Below are 26,070 nucleotides of genomic sequence, written 5' to 3'. Positions count from 1 at the left end.
ACAGTACATGATCTGGATAACATATGGTAAAATAAAACAAAATGTAGCAAATATTTTTGTCCCTGCTGCCGCTGACCATCAAACTTTGCCATGGATTGGTCTTCCTTCACCCTATCAATGGGAAACAATCACATAAGCTGTCATGCATTCAGCAAATAAGATGTCCTCTTTAATGACCTTAACTCTGCCCCCAGTGACTGATATGGGCAGCCACATCATCTTGGGACACCTCATAATCTTTCCAAGGCATGTGTGTACCCCCACACAGATGCCCCATAAGAAACACCATTACCAGCCTGGGATCATAAAGCCCATGTCTCCCAGTCCTTTGGTCACCGTGAATGTGCAAGCCTTTGCTTGTACAGCAATCAGACACTTGGGACCACCATCCCTCCCCCATGATATGCAATCTGGCATAAGACATTTACTCCTCCCCTCCCCCTCTCTTCCAATGGCCTGGGCAGTTTGCTAATCAATCTTGAGTCCTCCGAGGTTTTAGAAAAGGTTTCATCTCTGTATGTCACTCATATGATGACTGTTGTAGGTAATTTTTTTTAAGATTTGCAAATATCCACACAATTACATAAAGTACTTTGGCATCTTTTTCATGAAATTGTATTTTTAGGATTCTACTGTGTTTATTTATTTTTGTTTATTTTAAGTGCCTATATTAAACATTTATGTTGCATAACTTACCCACACAATACTGTACTGCTTTAAACTGAAGCAAAGTAAAAATGAAGCAAACACAACCGAAGAAGAATGTACCAATACCAACAAGACAAGGCACAGTCACCGTCACACACCAGGAAGGTACCTATAATGTAAAACAATATATTATTAACATCTTAATCATAAGTGTTGAAACAGATTTAATTACACAAATGATAATCAAAGTACTTCCTGATATCACAAATACAAAAAAAAGAAAACAATTTGACTAGCATCTTCAGTTAGAGACAGCCTAAGAGTCAAATGTTTTGCATATTTTGGATGGAATCATGATTAATACTGGAATACTAAAAGTCAAGACCCAAAACACTATTTATTTTATTTAACATTTGTTTACCACGAAAGTCCAACTTGGAACAAAGTCAATTTTCAGTGGAGGCTCAGGGAGAAACACTCCAGACGAATGTCTTTGTAACGTGGGATGTAGCCAGGGTTGCCAGATTTCCAATCTTGCTAGTAGGGACACTGCCAGCAGAAGACCAAAAAAAAAAAAAAAGCTCTTTAATGCGGAACACAGTGTGTCAGTGTGTGTTCCGCATTAAAAGCAGCTCTATTTCTTTTTTTTTTTTTTTTTTTTTAGCTAAACACGGAATTTCTCATGTTTAATTTGGAACATTGTAGTTCCGCATTCAACAGAAGTAGCTCCGTGTTTAGCAGTTTTTGATTGGCCCGTATACCGGCATACAGGCCAATCAAAAATCGCTAAACACGGAGCTACTTCTGTTTAATGCGGAACAGAAGAAGCTCCGTCTTTAGCGATTTTTGATTGGCCCGTATGCCAGGTATACGGGCTAATCAAAAAAAAAAAAAAAAACAAAGCGGAGGCTGGCTGGGATTTAAACCAGCAGAGCGGGACTCGGGATCAGGTTACTGATCTCGGGACAGTCCCGCCCAAATAGGGACATCTGCCAACCCTGGATGTAACTGGAGCACCCGGAGGAGACCAACAGGAATGCAAAGGGGACATGCAGACTCTACACAGAAGGCACCCCAGCCAAGAATTGAACCAGAGAACTATGATTTTAAAACTTCAAAATGCATGAAACCGAAGAGAACACAGTAACTGCCCAGCCTGCTATGGAGAACAAGCGCCAATACCACCTGCCTATACATTCCAGTTTAACACCAGCATTGGAAATTGTGGGTTCATACAACACTTGCCATTCTGCCTTTTAGTGTTTCTGCCCTCATATTCTAAATGCCATTAATGGATGATACAATACTCAACACTGCTTTCAGTGTTTTTGTAAATATATCAATACGTACTGAGTCTCATTTTAATAGCAAAAATATAGACTTAAAACTAATAGATACATAATTTCAGTAAGCAAGGAACCAGCTGGGAAGGGAGAAATCTGATGAGGTTATATCCCCATTTAGGCGGAAACCACAGTGCTAGGGAGTAAAACAGAAAAGTTTCATTTCCAGTTGCATGACAGAAGCATGTATATAGAAGTGTGAAGAAGTTAAGCATGCTTATCCCTTCCTGAGAAGTGAGAACAAGATGCACATTTCAGGCTATGGATCCTATCAGTCTGTCTCCGGAGTAGATGGAAAACTTCTCAGGATGTGTCTGCTAACAAGGCAGATAGGGCACTCGATTGATTACGTCATTTATGAGACTGACAGAGAGACTGAGCAATATACAATTGCTCCACCCAGTGCACTCTTTCACTTGGGTTTCTGCATGGGGTAGGGCTTACAAAAAAAATCCTTGACGAATGATGGTTCCACCATGATTACCTTAGTTCTACCAGAAACAAATGCGCTTGAAAGTGGTGGTAGGCCAGATATCTGGAATTCAACTGTAGATAAAATATATTCTTATCGGATTTCTTGGGTGTATCTTGTGGTGCTTGTAGTTTCTTGAAGTCAGGTTTGTATTTGTTTCCTACTGAATGGGTTAATAGGCTAGTGACATGACTGGCCTGCGGTTTTGGGCCTCCCAGCACCCCTGGGTGGGCATTAATTACACGTCAGGCATTATTGCTTGCGTAAACATAACTCCTCTCTCAGACTGTACTGTAAATAGCAGAATGTATGTGCTTATTTTTGACACTTGCTGATATGATGTGATTCTATCTGCTTATGGTCCAGTGTAACAATACAAGTTATCAGCAAGAATGATACAATCTTAAGTAATTTTTAATTATGATCATTCTCTTATCTGTTTGACTTTCTGTAAAAATTGGTGAAACTGTGTTGAAGATGGTTGTGTTCATCTTTTTCAATACGTTTTTCACTTTGACTTCCTTTAATATAAAGTTTCATGACACAAATATAAATCAACTCTTCTTAGTTGTGTTAAAACACGGCAGTGAATTCTTCTCTTTAAATGCAATCCTTGATATGCCATTGGATAAAAACATTTGGCATGTGAATGGGTGGTTAGCCTTTAATAGGTAAAACAAAGTGTGTCAAAGAAAGTAATGATAAGGGGAAGATTAGTTCCTGTGAAATAAAACAGTGTCGTTTTTATTATTACTAGAACAGCAATAATGAAAAATTCAGGCCACAGCAAGACACATGCATATTAACTGTCTGTGATCTTGGTTTGGGCACAGGCTAGAGAAGCTGGTAGGGCTGGTTGTGGAGGGAAAATGAGTGTTTATAGGTCAGTACTCCCTTCTTAGTGACAGGACAAGTGAATGTCACAGTAATAATAGCTTGCACCAAAGACCTATGGCTTTCAACAACAAAAAATCTAAGTTGCATGCAAGTACATAAATTACAAGGATGAGTCTGGTAATCTGCATATATGACTAAAATGTTGTTCCTCTCAAAGTCAGGTGATGTTTGAAGGAAAATATCAAACGGTCCATTCCTAATGGACTGATATGTGCCCTGAAACTACTGCATTTCACATCACAGTTCATTCAACTAGTACAGCTGAAACTTTAAAAGAGTGCTGCATACAAAACACTAAATATATATTTTCAAAACATCAGGAAATGTACGTCAGCACATGCTAATCATATACCAGTCACAGGTGACTGCAGTTATACTGTTGCACTTTGGTGCCATATCAGAATTGTAATGTTCCACTCTCACATTGCTGTAGGATTATAAAATTATACTTTGCTGTTTTTCCCTGTGAGAGTGTATCTGGCTCCGTAACATACTTATATCTCATCTTACCACTTTCTCTTCTGCTTACAACTCATCAACCTAAAACTGTAAATGGAATAATATCCATATTCATTTTTAAATGCAGACAGTATGAATAACAAGGTAGGAAGGTGACTTGCTTTACAAGAAGAATGTATTAAATTTTATGCACTAAGACATGCTATTGTAAAGATGACTGGCTTAATTTTGAAAACTTCATTGCGTGCTTTGAAAAATTCATTACATACTTAAAGAACAGAACAGGCACCCCTCAGGAAAAACGGCAGACTTATTAATTGCAATATACACTTACTCAGTAAACTAATAAAACAGCATGGTCAGAAACCCTATAGAACATAAATGATATCCCCACTAGGGAGAGAAGTAATTTTATAACATATCATTGCTCATATACTTCCAAACATAGCATGTATCTCTTACAAGTGTTAAAAGACTGTCAATTCAAAAATGGAAATAAAGTTTACTAATTTTGGGAAAACTAATACCAGCAGTAAACGGGAATGACCATTCTTAAAATAGGATCTATACAGTTATTTACAGCAGTTTATCACTACCGATGACAGAGGTCCACATTTGGGAATCAGTTTGCCACAGCCTGTTTTTCAAAAGACCTTTCAGTCCAAACACTCTGGACAAAAAAGATATTTGTTTAAGGTCATGGCACCCATTTTATCAAGATGTAATCATCTTGGAGAAGGCTACATTAAAGTAGGAGTGTAGGAAGTCTTGCCATGCATGGAAGTAGGCAACTCTGCCTCCCAAAAAACAAACAAACAAACAAACAAACAAACAAACAAACAAACAAACAAACAAACAAACAAAAACACACTTCATTCTTGAGAAATACAGCTTTCACTCTAGTGATGTTTTGATAAAGCAGATTTAACCAAATGGCCTTTGGTGAAAGGATCACTGCTAAGACACCCTGTACTCCCCCTCACCAAATTTTAGAGCTACAGCTCATAAGTGTGCCCTCTTTTCCATTACTTTTATTAACCCCCATCTCTAATTTAAGTAGCAACATAAAAATAACATTATATTTTATCTTGGATAAGGTAGCCTACCTCTCTTTAAATACCTTCATGGAAAGAATGATTCCTTAAAGAGATGATTAAATATAACCATGACAGTGCTAGCTGCTATTACTTTAATAAAGCTATCTTTAATTTACTGAAAACAAAAGGGTAGGTTCCACAAATGTATCCGAGGTGGAGGACTTCAAAAATAAGGATGGTAGTTCAAGCAGTGTATTCGTAAGAATAAAACTCTAGTAGAGTAATCCACATAAATCCACGTAAGATCAAAAGGTTTATTATACGCAAGACTAAACAAAGCAAGTAACGTAAAACACTCCAAAAAGCGTTTTTCGTTCAGTACACTGCCCGAACTTCTTCAGACAGACGTTAGTTCTGTTAAGGTGCTCAGTTTAAATACTTAATTTACATAATTAGTTAATTGAAACAATACCCTGCATGATTAAATAACCATCATAAACAAATAAACTGAAATAAACTGAGTCAACCTAGCTAGGTAAAGTAACCTAGTTACAACAACAGGAAACATCTAGTAACCAATTATTAATTAAACATTTTTTTGAAAAATGACAATAATAAAATGTACAAATAAACATTGTAAAAAATAATGAATGATTAAATAAACAAAAACATAATGTTTAGGTGTAAAATTGGCATAGAAGTGTATCTCTAAAAGTACCAAGTAATGGTAACTACTAAATATAAAAAATAATAGAATAATAAAATAAAAAAGGGGTAACATGAAATAAAATACAATATATAATAGGAAAAGCTTATTCAATTTGAAAACATCTTGCTTTAACATCAAAACATTAAAACATTTCAACCCTCTGATGGACACAACCTTTATGAAGTAGATATATATATATATATGTATAAAAAAGTATGTATAACCAGTATACATTCAACAAACCTTACTTCCGCTGTCAAACTAGTGTAATTGTGAATCAAATAATTTACTAAAAAAGAAACACTATAATAAAATGACAGCAATGTGGCCAAGGGAATTTACAGCTCTCTACACTGAGCCATATTATATTTAATTACCTACGAGACGTAAATTTCAACATTAGGGGATTTCCTTAGAGGGAAGTCAGTTACGTGTGTACACATAGTTTCCCCATTTCGGGTAACTAAACCTGGACAGGGGGTTTGTACATAAATTGTGGTTTCATCTTAATAAACTATTCAGTTTAAGTAAACACATAATCGAACAAGCCTCATTAAGGCCAGGGGTTTTGTGTGCCACCAAACGTAACTGCCAACTAAGTTCCTTCTTTTCCAATTGGAGCCTAAACAAGTTTTCGTTAACAAAGTTAGGGTTGTCGGTCTGTACTTGGTCGATGGCCATAAAGTCAAATGAGTGGCCTTCATTCCTGTTACAGTGTTTTGCCAGGGCGTTTTCATCCTTATTTGTACTAATTGCATAACAGTGTTCATACACCCTGTCCTTCAAACGTCTGTCTGTTTTACCAACATAAAATGCGGGACATTGTTTACACTGTGCCAAGTAAACAACTCGCCTACTATTGCAGTTAAACCTTTTCCAGATCACAAAGGTGTCATTACCTATTGTGAATGAGTCTGCAGTGTTGATGTATGCACAGTGTCTACATGCCCCACATTTTCTGGTGCCCCCCTTAACCTTGTGTCTCTCTGATTTCCTTTCAAGAAGTTGTTTCATATTGGTGCCCCTCCTAAATGTAATAATGGGTCCTAGTTCAAAGGTTTGTGTTGGTTCGTTGTCCAAAGATAGACAAAACCAATATTTACTAAGAACCTTGGAAATTTCAAAGGCTTCTGGGCAGTAGGTGAAAACAAATGAAACCATAAAGTTCTTGTTCCCCCCTACTGTCCCGACAGTGGTAACCCCCGAGTTGTTAAGGACCTCAGTACTTTGGGTATCGGTCCCATTCACGTTTGATTCAACAGGGTATATGCCTATATTCTGTGGCCCCAATATTGGTTTGTATATCCCATCTTCCCTTTTTAAAGTAACCTCATTAAAAATTCCTTCTAGGAATGAACTTGGGTATCCTCGGTGTTGAAACATTTGATACAGGTTCTCGCATTCATTAACAAAGTCTTCCTCAAGGGTGGTCATCCTGGCCGCCCTAACCAGTTGGCCTTTCACCACTGATTTCTTCTGGTGGCTAGGGTGGGAACTGGAAAAGTGTAAATATGTGTTGGAGAACGTGCTTTTCCTATGAATTTTAGATGAATAATGCCCTTGATGTTTACTTAGGACAATGTCCAAGAAACAGATGTTATTTTCTTGAAAGTTCATAGTAAACTTGAGGAACCCTGTTGTAGAATTAAGAAATTTAACAAGTTCCTCAGCTGATGTCTCATCCCCTTTAAATAGGATGAAGATGTCGTCCAAGTATCTTTTGTACATATAAATATGTTGTTTCCAAACACTGTTCAGCACACAAGATGTCTCCCAGTGGGCCATGACTAAGTTTGCAAAGCTTGCGCCCACTGGGGACCCCATAGCTACACCTATTTTCTGTAAGAACAACTTGTCCTCAAAGGAAACATAGTTGTTCTTCAGAATGATATCCAGGAGTTGTTCAACTAGGTTACATTGGTCGCTGGTGGCTCCCTTTGACCCTATAAATTCTACAACCCACTGGATACCCAAGTCCTGGGGAATACTAGAATAGAGGTCACACACGTCCACTGTCAGGAAGTTAAGGGAACTGTCAAACACCACTTTCTGTATACTCTCGAGAAAAGACCATGAGTCCCTTAGTATTTGGGTTTCCTTCTCCACATATTTTTTAAGGGTTGAGTCAACCAATTTGGCAGCAGGATAAGTTATTGATTGACGTGCATCAACAAGTGTACGGAAAGGGGTTTTTTTTAAATCTTTATGGAGTTTCGGAATCCCAAAAATGTTTGGGATTCTTGGGGCAAGCATTGTTAAATATTGGCTTTGCTCACCGTCAATTAGGCTGTCAATAAATAAGTCATTGATATGCGACTTAATATGGTGGTATGCTTGGTTAAGCTGGTTATTACTTACTGACTCGTAAGTGTCCTTTTCAAGTAGCGTGTACATAATTTTTACATAATCGACGTTATGTACAATTGCCAAACCCCCTCCCTTGTCCGGTTTCATGACTCTCACTGGTAAGTTCCTGAACAGTGTCAGTAGATGTTTGTCATCCTTAGAAATGTTGGACTGATAATTACGACATGTTCTAGAAACTATTTCTCTAAATTCTAGTTCGCAAAGCTGTTCAAACAAATACAATGAGTTGTTCAAGGGTGGGTTAAAGCTACTAGGGACACGAGTGGGTCAACATGTGAGCTGGAATTACCAAATATCATGTTGAGATTCAGCTTCCTGATGAACATTTTAAAATCAATTAACAGTTCTACAATGTTACAAGCCTGTGAGGGTACAAAAGTAAGCCCTTTAGCAAAAAGTTCAACCAGTCCACTGTCCACGTAGCACTCGGTGTAATTGTAAATCTTAAAGTCAGCATCCTTGTTCGTCACAATTTCAGATAACATTAGTCCCACTGTTTGTTGTTGCTCCGCGTATTGTAGTGTCTCTTCGGGGGAACTGGTTGTTGTGGTTTCCAATTCCTCCCCCTCCCCCCTCTGTAGTTTTTTTGAGGGCATTGGTTTGACCAGTCATCCCCCTCCATGGTGTCAAAAATGGTGTCAGGGTCATTCGAACCTTCAATCCCCCCATCATGTTCCTCGTTCGCCAAATTGATGTCCATATTTTGACTGGGTTTGTAATTACCCTGTCCGATGTAATGCCCTGTTGTTTGTTTTCTTTGTCTAGTGGAGATAGAATTCAGTTGTCTTGACCGAGTTTGGAGACCAGGGGGTTTAGGAAACGCTAAGCCTTCCCTGTAGGCCCTTAGGTCCCTCTCAAGTTTTTTAATTTTTGTTGCTTTCAATTTTGACATCTGCTGGGCAATGCTAGATAAGGTTCTGTTAAATTCGAACTCATATCTGTGAAAGTCCAGATCACCCTTAATCTCCCTTTCCAGTGTTGTTGTCTCGGTAGTCAGACTGTCAAGTTCTATTTGATAATGCTTAACCATGCATTTGAGAACAACTAGCCCATGGTTATTAAACAATTCAACCAGTTCGTTATAGAAATCAGATCCAAATTCCAAACCATTTGGATAAACAAAAAGCCTTAGGCCCTTAGGAACTATTTTCTCCCTTATACACTTATTCAAATAGTTGAGTTCCAGTTGTTTTTTCTTAATTTTATAAAGTTTGTTGTCAAAACTTTTAAGCTTCTCTACCAAAGATGTGTCACTTACTGTCTCAGTGGAGCTCTGAACAATGTTCCCCAGGTCTTCCAGGTTGAGTTCATCATTAAGCCAATTCCGTGGGTCAAAATTATTGTTTGTGTTTGTTCCAAACCTTGTAGTTCATGCCCCGGTGGAACCACAGGGTTGTATATTAGATTGGTGTTTAGAGGTTCCCTGCATTTGTGTTGGACTCCGTAAAATGTTACTAACAGGGTTAACACCCTGTTGGCTAACAAAACTAACGCTTTCAACTTTCTCCGATAAACGATCCAAACGTGTATTGATCAGTTCCAAGAGTTGAGTGAGATTGCCTTGCGTAAGGTTTTAAAAAACTTGAGAGGGACCTAAGGGCCTACAGGGAAGGCTTAGCGTTTCCTAAACCCCCTGGTCTCCAAACTTGGTCAAGACAACTGAATTCTATCTCCACTAGACAAAGAAAACAAACAACAGGGCATTACATCGGAGAGGGTAATTACAAACCCAGTCAAAATATGGACATCAATTTGGCAAACGAGGAACATGATGGGGGGATTGAAGGTTCGAATGACCCTGACACCATTTTTGACACCATGGAGGGGGATGACTGGTCAAACCAATGCCCTCAAAAAAACTACAGGGGAGGAGGGGGAGGAATTGGAAACCACAACAACCAGTTCCCCCGAAGAGACACTACAATACGCGGAGCAACAACAAACAGTGGGACTAATGTTATCTGAAATTGTGACGAACAAGGATGCTGACTTTAAGATTTACAATTACACCGAGTGCTACGTGGACAGTGGACTGGTTGAACTTTTTGCTAAAGGGCTTACTTTTGTACCCTCACAGGCTTGTAACATTGTAGAACTGTTAATTGATTTTAAAATGTTCATCAGGAAGCTGAATCTCAACATGATATTTGGTAATTCCAGCTCACATGTTGACCCACTGCGTGTCCCTAGTAGCTTTAACCCACCCTTGAACAACTCATTGTATTTGTTTGAACAGCTTTGCGAACTAGAATTTAGAGAAATAGTTTCTAGAACATGTCGTAATTATCAGTCCAACATTTCTAAGGATGACAAACATCTACTGACACTGTTCAGGAACTTACCAGTGAGAGTCATGAAACCGGACAAGGGAGGGGGTTTGGCAATTGTACATAACGTCGATTATGTAAAAATTATGTACTCGCTACTTGAAAACGACACTTACGAGTCAGTAAGTAAGAACCAGCTTAACCAAGCATACCACCATATTAAGTCGCATATCAATGACTTATTTATTGACGGCCTAATTGACGGTGAGCAAAGCCAATATTTAACAATGCTTGCCCCAAGAATCCCAAACATTTTTGGGATTCCGAAACTCCATAAAGATTTAAAAACCCCCCCTTTCCGTACACTTGTTGATGCACGTCAATCAATAACTTATCCTGCTGCCAAATTGGTTGACTCAACCCTTAAAAAATATGTGGAGAAGGAAACCCAAATACTAAGGGACTCATGGTCTTTTCTCGAGAGTATACAGAAAGTGGTGTTTGACAGTTCCCTTAACTTCCTGACAGTGGACGTGTGTGACCTCTATTCTAGTATTCCCCAGGACTTGGGTATCCAGTGGGTTGTAGAATTTATAGGGTCAAAGGGAGCCACCAGCGACCAATGTAACCTAGTTGAACAACTCCTGGATATCATTCTGAAGAACAACTATGTTTCCTTTGAGGACAAGTTGTTCTTACAGAAAATAGGTGTAGCTATGGGGTCCCCAGTGGCAAGCTTTGCAAACTTAGTCATGGCCCACTGGGAGACATCTTGTGTGCTGAACAGTGTTTGGAAACAACATATTTATATGTACAAAAGATACTTGGACGACATCTTCATCCTATTTAAAGGGGATGAGACATCAGCTGAGGAACTTGTTAAATTTCTTAATTCTACAACAGGGTTCCTCAAGTTTACTATGAACTTTCAAGAAAATAACATCTGTTTCTTGGACATTGTCCTAAGTAAACATCAAGGGCATTATTCATCTAAAATTCATAGGAAAAGCATGTTCTCCAACACATATTTACACTTTTCCAGTTCCCACCCTAGCCACCAGAAGAAATCAGTGGTGAAAGGCCAACTGGTTAGGGCGGCCAGGATGACCACCCTTGAGGAAGACTTTGTTAATGAATGCGAGAACCTGTATCAAATGTTTCAACACCGAGGATACCCAAGTTCATTCCTAGAAGGAATTTTTAATGAGGTTACTTTAAAAAGGGAACATGGGATATACAAACCAATATTGGGGCCACAGAATATAGGCATATACCCTGTTGAATCAAATGTGAATGGGACCGATACCCAAAGTACTGAGGTCCTTAACAACTCGGGGGTTACCACTGTCGGGACAGTAGGGGGGAACAAGAACTTTATGGTTTCATTTGTTTTCACCTACTGCCCAGAAGCCTTTGAAATTTCCAAGGTTCTTAGTAAATATTGGTTTTGTCTATCTTTGGACAACGAACCAACACAAACCTTTGAACTAGGACCCATTATTAGGAGGGGCACCAATATGAAACAACTTCTTGAAAGGAAATCAGAGAGACACAAGGTTAAGGGGGGCACCAGAAAATGCGGGGCATGTAGACACTGTGCATACATCAACACTGCAGACTCATTCACAATAGGTAATGACACCTTTGTGATCTGGAAAAGGTTTAACTGCAATAGTAGGCGAGTTGTTTACTTGGCACAGTGTAAACAATGTCCCGCATTTTATGTTGGTAAAACAGACAGACGTTTGAAGGACAGAGTGTATGAACACTGTTATGCAATTAGTACAAATAAGGATGAAAACGCCCTGGCAAAACACTGTAACAGGAATGAAGGCCACTCATTTGACTTTATGGCCATCGACCAAGTACAGACCGACAACCCTAACTTTGTTAACGAAAACTTGTTTAGGCTCCAATTGGAAAAGAAGGAACTTAGTTGGCAGTTACGTTTGGTGGCACACAAAACCCCTGGCCTTAATGAGGCTTGTTCGATTATGTGTTTACTTAAACTGAATAGTTTATTAAGATAAAACCACAATTTATGTACAAACCCCCTGTCCAGGTTTAGTTACCCAAAATGGGGAAACTATGTGTACACACGTAACTGACTTCCCTCTAAGGAAATCCCCTAATGTTGAAATTTACGTCTCGTAGGTAATTAAATATAATATGGCTCAGTGTAGAGAGCTGTAAATTCCCTTGGCCACATTGCTGTCATTTTATTATAGTGTTTCTTTTTTAGTAAATTATTTGATTCACAATTACACTAGTTTGACAGCGGAAGTAAGGTTTGTTGAATGTATACTGGTTATACATACTTTTTTATACATATATATATATATCTACTTCATAAAGGTTGTGTCCATCAGAGGGTTGAAATGTTTTAATGTTTTAATGTTTTGATGTTAAAACAAGATGTTTTCAAATTGAATAAGCTTTTCCTATTATATATTGTATTTTATTTCATGTTACCCCTTTTTTATTTTATTATTCTATTATTTTTTATATTTAGTAGTTACCATTACTTGGTACTTTTAGAGATACACTTCTATGTCAATTTTACACCTAAACATTATGTTTTTGTTTATTTAATCATTCATTATTTTTTACAATGTTTATTTGTACATTTTATTATTGTCATTTTTCAAAAAAATGTTTAATTAATAATTGGTTACTAGATGTTTCCTGTTGTTGTAACTAGGTTACTTTACCTAGCTAGGTTGACTCAGTTTATTTCAATTTATTTGTTTATGATGGTTATTTAATCATGCAGGGTATTGTTTCAATTAACTAATTATGTAAATTAAGTATTTAAACTGAGCACCTTAACAGAACTAACGTCTGTCTGAAGAAGTTCGGGCAGTGTACCGAACGAAAAACGCTTTTTGGAGTGTTTTACGTTACTTGCTTTGTTTAGTCTTGCATATAATAAACCTTTTGATCTTACGTGGATTCATGTGGATTACTCTACTAGAGTTTTATTCTTACGAATACACTGCTTGAACTACCATCCTTATTTTTGAAGTCCTCCACCTCGGATACATTTGTGGAACCTACCCTTTTGTTTTCTGTTGTTTTTGCTACGTATCCAGTATTTTGGTTCTATCTTTAATTTACTGACATACGTTTTATATTGTTAGAAAGTTAAAAGAAACATTAAAAATAAAGTTAAAATCATGAAAGCTGTATAAGAAAATGAAAACTTAAGAAAAATTAAAAGTCTGCCAGACTAAGACATTAAAAACTCCTTGCCAGAATTAAAAAAGAGTTATACACTGGTAAATGAAGGAATATATGAGAAATCTGAGCTTAATGCATTTACAAATATAACATACATTTTTTTTCTACTTGCAGCAATAAACTGCAGAACATACTAACTACTGATCACCTGCGAAAAGATAACTCGGAGTACTCACATGTGGAAATGCAAGAAATATTTGGACATTATTTTACTCTGTATTTAGTTCCATATGTGTTCCATGGTAAAAGAATCAATTGTATAATATTACTGTCATGAAATTATGGTTTGAAGTCTGGGACTCATAAGGTGAAAATAAGGATTACTTGCTCTAACAGACTGTATATGATAAATATCTTCTTTATTTCTGTTCTTACTTACTTATTTATTTAATCTTATTTTACTTCTATATTTCTATTTGTTTAATGGGATAGAAAATTGCTCCAAATGGACTAATTTCAGGTTAGTCTGGTGGTTACAAACCAAAAATATAGTAAATACCATGCAAAACCAAAGCAGACCAGACAGTAGCTACAGGGTACACAACAGACAGAACAATCTATACTTGTGCTACATCACATGCTATAGCATGAGTGCTGCAGAAGTTTATCTGTTTGTCCCTCCCCGATTACACATTAAAGTGCTGGTAAAACATGAAGCTAAAGGAATTGTGAAAAAAATTGAAAAAAAACCTACAAAATAAAAAAGTACAGTTATTGCCATCTCATTTACTTTCCTGTCATTCATCATACATACACTCTTCTCGCTATACTTCCATTTAATCTTCATATTTCCAGACATTTCCTAGCTCCTGCCATTATACATTTAAGGAATATCCCTTACTTGCTGCACTTTCCTTAACATACTACCTCAGTGAGCCCTTCTACTAGCTCATCTCCTAGAAAGTGGTTTAAGTTATTACGGTGTTATAAAGTCTTTAATGACTACAAGACATCTTACAAGGTCACTACCAGCCAATCTCCATGATTTTAACATCAGAAATACCCTGCCCAATACCACAGATCAATCATTTAAAAAAAATCAACATCTTTCCTGCCTAACCTCTAAAGACAGAATAAGTCATTTCCTTCCTGCCAAGAAATGGAATAAAAGTATTCCTAATTTAATGTTAATTTAATATACTTTCACTAATAAAGTTTTATTTTGTAGGTCAATAGGTAACTACTAAGCTAGCTGCCCTTGCAGGCCATTTTAAGCCTAGCCAATTTCCTTTTTGGTGCTTGAATTAACTTATCCCATTTAGTGTTAGACTGGCCTTACCCATCCCATGGTCACTAATTATATATTAGTCCTAATGAGAATAAATGGGATCAGGCCATAGATAATATAAGGGGATCCATGAAAGGGATAAAGCATTTAGGTGCTGCCTTGGTCCATTAGCAATACAGTGGGCAGTCTTGGTTTAAATGTTCTGATTCCCATACACAAATCCAAGTTGTATTTGAATACCAAGTTGTGGTGCAGAGGTTAATGCTGTCACCTCACAGCAAGAGGTTGTCCAGTTCAATTCTTGGCTCCTTCTGTGCAGAGTCTGCATGTCTTCCCTTTGTTCACATGGGTTTCCTCTGGGTACTCCAGTTTCCTCCCACATTCCACAGATGTGCATCTGGAGCATTTCTCCCCAGACCTCTGCTGAAAATAGGCTCTGTCCTCTGTCTTATTTGGACTTTTCTGGTCAACAAATATTAAATAAATAAATATGAACAGTTTTATGTGGATGGGGAGTCTGTTACAGAGCAAAAAATCCTCTGCAAAATATACCTGTCCCTCCAAACCTTTCTGCTAATACTGCAGGAGAGGTTTAGATCCCTAGACCAATTATTTCTGATGTCCTTTGATTTTCTGATATGCAGTAAATCCATCAGTACTGGGTCAAAGGATGACTTGTATACCAGACACAGGTCACATATTAACAGTCTGTAGGATACCGAGTATAGTGACAGGTTTTGAGTTGGTTCATGTAAGGCATATTGTTTAGGCCTTGTATCCTTTTAGTATGGTATCTCTGTGGGCATTACAGTTGTTGCATGTGTCTGGACAGATACATGTCAGAGAGGGCATTATACTCAATGACTGGCCTAATAAGGGCCGAGTAAAGGGGAACAATGACATCCCTAGATCCAGACACAATCCCTTTGTTTATAAGCTGTGCATTATTTCTGATGCCATTTGACTTCCTGATCTGCAATAACTCCATCAGTACTGGGTCAAAGGATGTCCTGTATACCAGACACAGGTCACCTTTTAACAGTCTGTAGAATACAGAGTGTAGTGACAGGCCTTTGGGTCAGTCCATGTAATACATATTGTTTAGGCCTTGTATCCTTTTAGTAAGGTATCTCTGTGGGTATTCCAGTTGTTCCTAGAAACAGTAAAGGGTGTGTATTCCATGTAATAAAACCACCACTATATAAAGTAACTATATAAAGTAACTAAATACAACAAACAAAAAGACCAGAGATCTAAAATAAACTGTAATACTGTCTCTAGCGCCTCGGCTAACAAGCCTTGTATTCCATGTAACCTCCCAAAAAAAACAAATAAAAAACAGCAGGTTCACATAGCCATAAAAGAAAAAAGCATTAACCAGTGGGAGCCATCTCCTCAGGCATGAAAATAGAACCCATCAGATATATAAGTATAAAAGCAGTTTATTCCAAGGGTAGTAACAAGACACTAACAGATTAGTTATGTGCTTTTGTCCCCATACCTTCGAACTTCTTCACAACTAATCTCAACAAGTTTAAGTTTAAATAACAGTTAAAGTCACATGATAATAGTTTATTGGATACAATCATTATAAATTTAAAGTGCCAACACCACCCTGAATATAAAACAGTGTACTTTAAATAAAAGAAATATCAAATAAAAAAAGTTCAGTTTCTGTGATTAAAACAACCAATAAAGTCCATAATATAAGTTAATACATAAACTTTATCATAGCTTTGCTACATCTTCAAAACTGAATTAACAGGTACATAGTACCTTGGTCATTGAGATCAGGTGGTGTAGAAGCATATAATCTAAGTTGCCACACTAACTCTTTGTATTCTATTCTTGCTTCCCATTGACCACCCCTTCCGTCTAAGTGGGTTTTTTTTCAGATGCCTAATACAAATTTCATATAGCCATTACATCCAAATAAATGCCTACAAAGGGAACTGTTGTTATTTCCCTTCTTGATGTCATACAAAGTCTCTTTTTCAAGCTCCTTTCTGTTTTTCCTACATAGAATGATTATCACTTTTAACAAATTGCTCAATTTACTATACCTTTTGTATCACAGTTACCTTTAATAAATGATACCCTTGAATGGCAATAGTTGTTTAGTGTTATGGAATCGTTATCAACAACATAATGACAGTAGTTACACTTTCCACATATTGCTGTTCTTTGTATGTGGGTCCCCCATTATAACTCGTAGTTCTGTTCTTGCTCTTTTCCAAAATAGTCTTTATATTCTTATCTACTTTAGAAATAAAATGTGGGTAATTACTTACTACATTAAAAATTTCTTTGTCTGTTATGAAAATCGACCAATTGGTTCTAACAATCTCTTTTATTAATTATGTGGTGTCATTATGTGTTATTAGCATGGAATATTCATAATCTGGTGTAACAGTATCACTGCCTTCATATTCCCTTGTACATTCCAAACCTCTAAACCCTGGACACCTCATCTTAAATCGTATGCAGTAAGTCCTGGGGGTATTCCCCTCTCCAAAAGCATAGCACATATTCTCTATAGCTCAGTCTTAAATAGTACCTGTTCCGATACCATAAGCAATGCACATATAGACTGGCCCTTAACTAAGTTATTTTTACAGTGCCAGCTTTTATAGTGGAGGTAGGATTTAGAGAAGGTACATTTTCTAAAAATTGTGGAAATAAAATTGTGTTTAAGTCTCAAGCCTAATATCCAAATAATGAGTGGATTGCATCCTATCATCATAGGTGAGGTTTAAAAAAGTAGTAGCATCAGATATATAATGGATGAAATCATTGGGTTTAACATCCACTTTTCCCCATATTATAAATATATCATCCAAAAATCTACAATAAAAGTTACAATTAGAATTATAGGGGGAATTTAAAATGTATCATCTTTCTCACATAAGCATAACCAAATTAGCATAAATGGGGACACAAGCTGCTCTCAGAGCCACTCCTCTGATCTATCTAAAACGTTCATCCTCAAAAAAAGAAAATTTTTCTGTAACACTATTTCCATCAAATTCCTGATGGATCTAATCTCCCTACTGTCCAGTAGTGCTTCATGAAAAAGCTCCAATCCCACATCATGTGGGATACTTATAAATAAAGTCAATTACATTGAATGTAAGGAAATGTAATATATTCTTACAGTCTTCAGATGTTAATTCCTTCTGAAAATGTCATGAGTCTCTCAAGACATGAGTATCTATTTAAAATATTCTTCAATTTCCTATCAATGTATATGGCTAGGGGGTATATCTTAGAACCATCAGCAGAAGCAATTAACCTACAGAGGAATTTAGGATATCATTGTGAATTTTAGGTATCCTGAATAAAGCAGGTTTTAAAGGCTGCTTATTCAATAAAAATATATACTTCTGGTGTTACAAAACCTTGTGTTAAAGTGTCCTCCAAATATAGGTCAATTTTCCTATATGCTACATTAATTTAATTTTTCAATATGATTCCATACTTAGTGTTGTCCTTTAACATGTCAAAAACAGAACTCACATAGTCAATATAGTTGGCTATAAACATCCCACCCCTCTTGTCTGGTTTCATTATCCTTATGGTTGTGTCCCTTGTTAAAGTTTCTAGTAGTTTCTGCTCATTATTTGTTAAATTAAAATGTCTATTGTGTTTACGGTTAAAAACTGAATAAATATCCTTTTCACAAGCTTTTTCAAATATCATCACCATCTTATTCAAATGTGAATTATAAAGGCTCTTTTTCTTCATAGAGTTGCTGTTTAATTATGTTCTAATATTTTTATTCTTGACAGCTAGATTCAACTTTCTAGTATAAAATTTAAGGTCTACCAGTATTTCAGAAATATATGTTTTTTTGTGAGAATTACTGGAAGCCATGTGCTGCAGTAAAGCTGGAGCTTAAGTGCTTTTTGCAGAAAAGCTGCATGATTCTTTCCAGTCAGTGTTTTCTCTTCATCATTTCTAGTTGATTTTCTTTAAGGCTCTCTTAAGTTTCTTCTTTGCTGACACTCAGGCAGGGTACTTTCTAGCCAGTAAGTGAATTTACTAAAATTGACAGAGTTCTTGGTGCTTGTCTTTCAGTTTCTTTCTTCACACTGGGAGAGTTGAAGTTAAGTTGTTGATCAATGTGCAGCCATCATGGAGAGTGATATCAGTAAATAACCTTGATCTAACAAGAGTGAAGTCTCTACTTATTAACAGGCAATCCCTTAATGAATGATAGGAAACCTCATCAAACACTAGCACCCACACCTCATCCTTTATAAAAAAATGGGAAACCCCATCTAGTCTACAAAATTGGAGATCAGTAGGTGTACATAATATCCCCATCTCCAAGTCCATAATACATCCATACTTAATCTCACATCAGTAATTTTACAAGAAAAAATATTTATCTGCTTTAAGTATAAACAATACTAAAACATAAATCTAGTCATAACAAACTATGTTGTTGTTGTTGTTTGTCTTTCAGATTTTCCCGGTTAGGGGTCGCCACAGCGGAACTCCGGTCCACTAATAATTGGCAGTTGGTTTTTATGGTGACGAGTTGCCAGCCCAATGCCCAACCTTCAATGAAGGCAAACTATGTATAAAGCACAAAAGGTAGAAATTGCTTATCATGCTATTGTATAGGTCTTATTTCCAATTAATTTAATTGTTCATGGTATGCCTAGCAAACGACAATCAAACATCTAGCAAACAATGATCACATATGTTAAACATACAATCACTAACATATTAACTGCAGTTTAGAATTGAAGAAAACTAATGATTAAGCATGATGAACAATTTTGAACTTGTCCAAGTACAATTGTAAGTATTCCACTTCTGCAGTCCCCATCACAGCACATCATGACAGTGTGTTTCTTTGTGAACACTTATCTTCTTCCTTAAAGTCCTGCACCACATCACACTCAACTAGAAATGTAACAAGCTGAGATACTTCATCTATAACCAGTAATTGGTAAAGAAGACATGCCAAAAGAGTTGGAAAAAAACACTTTAAACACTATTGGACAAGCCATAAAAAATGGACATTAATTTTCCTGTACTCTCTCACAACCTCAAAGAATTGGGCTTGCTGTTCCACATGATAACTTCTAGTACAACTATATTGTTATGATAAAGCATATCCTTTAACACACAATGTCTACAACCTCAGCAGTACATTCTGTAGCTATTCAAATGTGACTTCCAAGCAAGACAGAGCAACATTGTAAGTATACCCCAGCGTTCTCAACCCATATGTCTGATGATTCATCTAATTCTTCTCTCATGTATGGCAAACAGTCCAAACTTTCTTTTATTTCTGCACTCCAGTTATACATATTTTTCTACTATTCTTTTCCTTCAGCTCTACTAACTGTCTAAAATTCTATCAGTTTCAGTTGAAACTCTTGGATATAGTCCTGGTACAACTTATTCTTTAGCTGAAAAGGCATACTAGCATCCGCTTAGACAAAAAACAAAATATTATCTTTAATTTCATATGAGTCCAATGCTGCCATTAATTTAATCAGTTTAATATTCATGTGTCTTAATTTCTCCATAACAGTGAAACCTCCATTGCTACCAAAATGTCAGCAGTATCAGCTTAAAAATAAGACAAAGCCAGACAGCACTTAGTAGAAACACAAGCTGTATCATGCATCTTAACAGTGATAACCTTTCATTTAGGTTATCTTAAGTTTGTGAGTGTGGTTGTCAGTTTGGAACATTTGCTCCTATTAGGAGGGAAACACTTCAATATTTGAAGATGTACATTGTTGTGTGTGTTATTATTAAGTTAATAGGTTTTATCAGGGTATTAGGGGAGTATTTGTTTTCTGTTTGAAGCTTTCAATAAAGCAAAAAGTTTTGTAAGATGTGACATAGGCTCAAATGGAGATGACAAGCAACAACTGTATAAAAGATTAACCTGCCAAACAGTAAATGTATGTAACACAAAAGCTGGAACTAGACATTTAACAAAAAGCTGTATACATAAAAGGTGGGAATAATAACTTTTTAAGAATATGGTGCTTTCTGTAATGTCTTTAAATGTCAATGGTCTTACAGATAAATACAAAAAAAGAAAGACTAGTAAACAATGTTAAAATGTAGAGTGCAAACAGCTATGCTACAGGAGACACACTTGGAAAGAACTGAACATGTGAATTTGATAAAGACAGGTTTTCAGGATGGTTATTCAGCAGAATACCTGCGGCAAAAGAAAAGATGAGTACTTATATTAATTGCAAGAGATGCTCCAATATTGCTAGAAGAGGATAAAAATGATAACAATGGTAGATTTGTAGTACTAAGGGACTACTGGCAAGGGAGGAGGATTACACTGGCATGTATTTATATTCCATCTAAACCTGCTATAATGGAGTTTAGGAAATTTCTGTGAGAAATAATCAGCTTTAGCAAGCAGTATTACTTATAGGTGGGGACTGGAATTTGATCAGCAACAGTGAAAATGTGTCTGGAGGGCCTAGAAGGGGAAATATAACAAAGGAGGCTAGATTTTTAAAGAAATTCATGAAAATATTTGGCAAGGAAGATGTGAAATTAGTACTTGAAGTTCACAGTGACTTTACATATTAATCCTTAAGATACAAAACCTGGGCTAGGCTAGACAAAGTTTATATTTTACATATAAATGAAGGTCTGGATACACACCCAATAACTATGATTATAAAATGTTTATGTTTACAGTGGTTTAAAGAATGGCAAAAGTGATGCTAAACTTGATAGATATGGATCAATGTGGTTTTGTGGAGGGGAGGCAACATTTGACAACATTAACAGAAGATTGATGATCCGGAGGGAAGCAGAATGTAAGAACATATCACTGTTATTGGTGGGTCTTGATGCAGAGAAAGCATTTGGCAGAGTAAGCTGGGGCTGTATGAGCTGGACAATGGAAGCTTTGGAATTCCCAGATAAAATTATAAGGCTGATTAGGAGACTATGCAAGGGATTGGAGGCAAAAATTAAACTGGATGGGGTCCTCTCTGATAATTTCTGCTTGAGCGGAGTGTCTTCTCTCCCTTTTGTTATTCAGATTATATTTGGAACAATTGGCAAAGAAAATAAGTTACTCAAAAATTCAAGGACATAATTAGTACGGCAGTCAAGAAAAGCTGGCTATATTTGCAGATGTTATTATTTTATACCTGACAAAGCCAGAAAGGAACATTGCAGTGATGTGGAACATTTTGAGATACTTTCTAATCTTTTTGGGATACAAAATGAATGAAGTCAAAAGAAAGGTAATAGCGGTAAATTATGTACCCACACATGAAATGGATCAGAAATATCCACATTTATGGGGGCATGATAAAATGGAAGGATTTAGGAGTATGGATTAAAATTGATTCCAGTGTGGCAGCTAAGGATATGTGGGAAGAGACTAAACAACAGATAATAAAAACCTGAGAAAATGTAAGCTCTGTTATATGGATACTGATAGTAACATACAAGGAATTAAAATGTTTTTAGTCCCTTTAGCCTTATACACAGGTAAGGCATATTTTTATCAACCAGGGGAGAAGTTATGGATAGCAATTAATAAAGGGCTGAAGGATTTTATCTGGGAAGAGAAGATGGCAACAGTCAAGTGGGATAAGCTGATTCTTCCAAGAGAACAAGGTGGATTGGGATTACCCCATTTGAAGGGGTATTTCAGAACAATGCAGCTAAGGCTTATTGGGATTACCCTATTTGAAGGGGTATTTCAGAACAATGCAGTTAAGGCTCATATACATAGCAAAAACAGAAAACTATAATTCAAAGTGGAAAGTGATGATGAAGAAACAGGGAAAGCTCAAGAATCAAGGAGAAACTGGGATTTTGGATGTAGACCTTTAAGGAGAATAACAATAATCATACAGAATATTATATTCATAAAGTAGTAGAAAGTATTCTAAGAACTAAGCCAACACTGGAATGGAGAATGGACATTCGGCTGATAGGGATGATTGCAATTAGGGATACAGACAATAGGCAAGAGGTGGCTGGAATTTATTGGAGAAAACTGGATAAGGAACCAAGGCACTGGGAGCAAATAATTACAGAGGGAAAGGTAACAGAATGGGAAGACACCAATAATTTATTTGGACTGCAGGTTAGAGATTGCCTTCTCTATCAAAAATTGATACCAGAGTATAATCAAAGAGAAAGAAATAGGGGGGGGGGTCCTAATTGAAAGACCAGCATTGGTAGAGTTTTTAGTAGAATCTAGAAGAAAAGCTGCTGTTAAAAAAGAATAATTAGTACAGCATATAAAATATTGCATGACAACTATAAGAATCAAACAGAGGAGGTTAGAAAGGATTAGGAAGAGAGAGTGGATAAGTAATTTACAAAGAAACAATGGGGAATATATGTATGCCTCCCAAATATGCAACAAAGTCTAGAGGATTTAGGATTTTTGCTTGGATGTGTTTACATATGTATTTTTATACTCTAAGTAGACTCCAAAGAATTTTTCCTCAGGTGGTCAGCAAATGTTGGAGGTGTAATGGGGAGGAAAGAGGAAAATGGGAACATATTTTTTGGGAGTATAAGGACTTAGCAGACTTTAAAAATTCTCTGCATAATGCTTTGTCATAGATACTGGATAAGCAAATTGGTGTAACTAAGGAAATGATTTTTTGAGCTGTGATACAGAATCAAAATTGCCTAGACATAGTAAGATCTTGCTGAGTCTAATTATGGTGGCTGCCAAAAAAACAATTACTAGAAAATAGAAATCAAAGTCTAAACCAACTTTACTAGAAGTATTAAATATAGTAACAGAGATAAAACAACTAAAATCAGGATATTTAGAAAAGGGTAGGAGCAAATTACATAGGAATAAATGGGAATTTTGGGAACAATACATGCAGAGGAGAAATGAGAGTTAAATGAAGACAGGATTTGAATGAGCTATGTAATGTTTGACTGGCAATGGATTATAAGTGATGTACAATGTTTGCAACTACAACTGTATCAATGTGGTTTGAATGTATAATGTTTGCAACTGGAATTGTCAATATGGTTTGTTTTCATTTATTATAAATCTAAGATTGCCTATGCCATATGTAATAATTTAATAAAGATGTTCTTTACTTATAAAAAGGGCAGCAGTATCCACAATTTCATCTGTAGCATTGGTCAGTATGTTGCATACTGGTCAATAAGTGGTGCAACTAAAGAAACTTGACTATTTACTCAAAATTACCTAAAACGTTTCAAACAAGATGCAGTTATTAGACTACTAACCTTGCTCAACTGTCAGCACCAAAGTACTTAAAATTAAAATGATAACACCACTTTAATCTCCATTTAATATCGACTACTGATTGGCTGGAGAAATCACCTCACTGTGGGAAACCTCGAGATCTCTCAGCTATTTTTATATTAAAACGTAAGGAAGTGCAAAGAATAATGTGCTGAGGTTATGGGCTGTCAAGCCACAAATAATGTAAACAGAAATACTGTAAAGGCACAAAGGTGCTGTATAGAAGTATCTGGCCAGAGCTTTACAGAACTATCAGTGGCTGTACCAAGCAAGGCATTAGACTGTCCACTAGAAATGTACTACAGCTTGGTATCAAAATATTATAAAAACTGCACCTCACAACAGATATGACACTGTAACACAAGAATCACCTACTGTGAAATAGATGAATAAGCAAGATATACATACTGGGAAAATAAATCTTTATTTGTAATACTTGACTAGATGCAACAAGTCAAATGGACTCAATGGAAAGCAAGTTAGTTACCATCCTCTGAAAAACTAACACATTATATCAGTGTAGCATATGCTTAATATGCTACTTGAGTAGGGTGCAATTACATGTGCAAAGATGGGAGATATGTGAAAAGGTGTCTATATTATGGCTTCAGAACTGCAAATCCTTTTGTCAGCTATAGGCATTAAAGAACAGACTATTCTAAAGGTGAGAAATGTATATGACACACTGCAGAAAAGTAGTACTGTCACAGAAAATGCACTACAGGCAAAATAAGAACATGTTAGGGATACGGAGTGCAATGAAGATAATAATAAACAAGGTTAGGAATAAACTGCTGAGAACTTTAAAATCCCAAGAGAAAGGCTTTGGAGAAAAAAAAAAGACAAGCCATGTGAAAATGGAGACATGTAAGAAAACTGAGAAGAAATATGTCTAAAAGTTCAAACAATTTTAAGGAAACAGATAAAAAATAAAATAAAATAAAGGAATTGGAAAAAATAAGTAAGATAAAACATGGGCCGGGCTTCATATCTTAAAGTCTAATATATTAGTAATCAATATTCAGAAGTGTAATCACTATCTGTCAAACTGACAATGAAACAATGACTACTGAAACTCACCGCTTCACTGTTAAAGAAGCTCCCCACAGCCGCAACATAGGGGGCTGTACCCCTACATCCCATATTACTTAATTAACTTTGAAATCTCTGTATCTTGGAGAAAAGTGAATTTTCCAGGTGTTACAATCTTTATCATTACACAAAAAAGAACAAACCACACGTTTGTGGTTGCACGTTAGAATACTGATGACAAAAAAACTCGCAGTTAAGTATGTCATCTCAAGGGTAAGTTGTTGTTGTTGTTGTTGTTGTGGCAGATGATGTGTGAAATGTATTCATTATAAGAACCAATGTGATTAGAACTGTAGAGAAGTGGGTGAATGATGAATATGAAAAAATAGTCAGAAAAAGCGAATGCTGGAAGAAAGTAAAACTCATATACCAAATGAGTGACATTACATACATAGTTCAGTCAAATAGTCAGGAAATACAAAGTGCTAGATCTAAGAATAGCATAACTCACAGTTTTTGGCATAGTAAATAAAGAAAGGATATGAAATAAAAATACATCAAAAACAGAGTATAGGGAGATCACAGATAGTTAACATAGATAATAAATGGCAACAACTTGTACACTAAAAGACCCCAGCCAATAGCATTACATTCTAAAGAAAGTTATAATGAGTATTTTGAAACAGGAGGGCTAAGGAATAAACATATTGCGGCTGATAATCATATATATATATATATATATATATATATATATATATATTTATATACACAAAGAAGATTGGATAGGTGGAGCTATGCATAAGGAGCAGACATGAAGAAGGGACAACAAAGAGTGAAGTGTGGATTATAGGGCACAAATTTTTTAAAGGTATACACTCCTTCATATGCAGGGGGTATACAGTTCTGTGAACAGTGACAATCTGCCCTGACAGGAAAACAAAAAAAGTTGAAAACATACAGGGGAATGAACTATCTAGGAAAAATCACTTTTTAAAAAATATTAGTCTTAAGCAATATAAGAGATATGAGCGTAAGAAATAATGATGCCATCATGAAGTCCATTACTAACTTTTTGCTATCACAAAAAGTGTGGTAAGGCTAGCCAG

The 26,070-nt window shown here is 36.3% G+C and overlaps 1 protein-coding gene across 2 annotated transcripts in view; it reads right to left on the bottom strand.

The window, feature by feature from the left end:
* Nucleotides 1–26,070, bottom strand: part of RBPMS (RNA binding protein, mRNA processing factor) — a 1,623,413-nt gene that overhangs the window by 53,432 nt on the left and 1,543,911 nt on the right. The window contains exon 7 of one of the 2 annotated variants that reach the window (XR_006363155.1): nt 697–817. The gene's annotated coding sequence lies outside the window, so the exon portion shown is untranslated. Of the gene's footprint in view, nt 1–696; nt 818–26,070 lie in introns of those variants that run through there. The other variant, XM_044059084.1, reaches the window with a different exon arrangement.

This window comes from Protopterus annectens, chromosome 17.part0 (genome assembly GCF_019279795.1).
Source record: "Protopterus annectens isolate FY-2018-M chromosome 17.part0, PAN1.0, whole genome shotgun sequence".
NCBI lineage: Eukaryota > Metazoa > Chordata > Ceratodontiformes > Protopteridae > Protopterus > Protopterus annectens.
The sequence above is the reverse complement of the archived record's forward strand: the minus strand, read 5'-3'. Positions and strand labels throughout refer to the sequence as shown.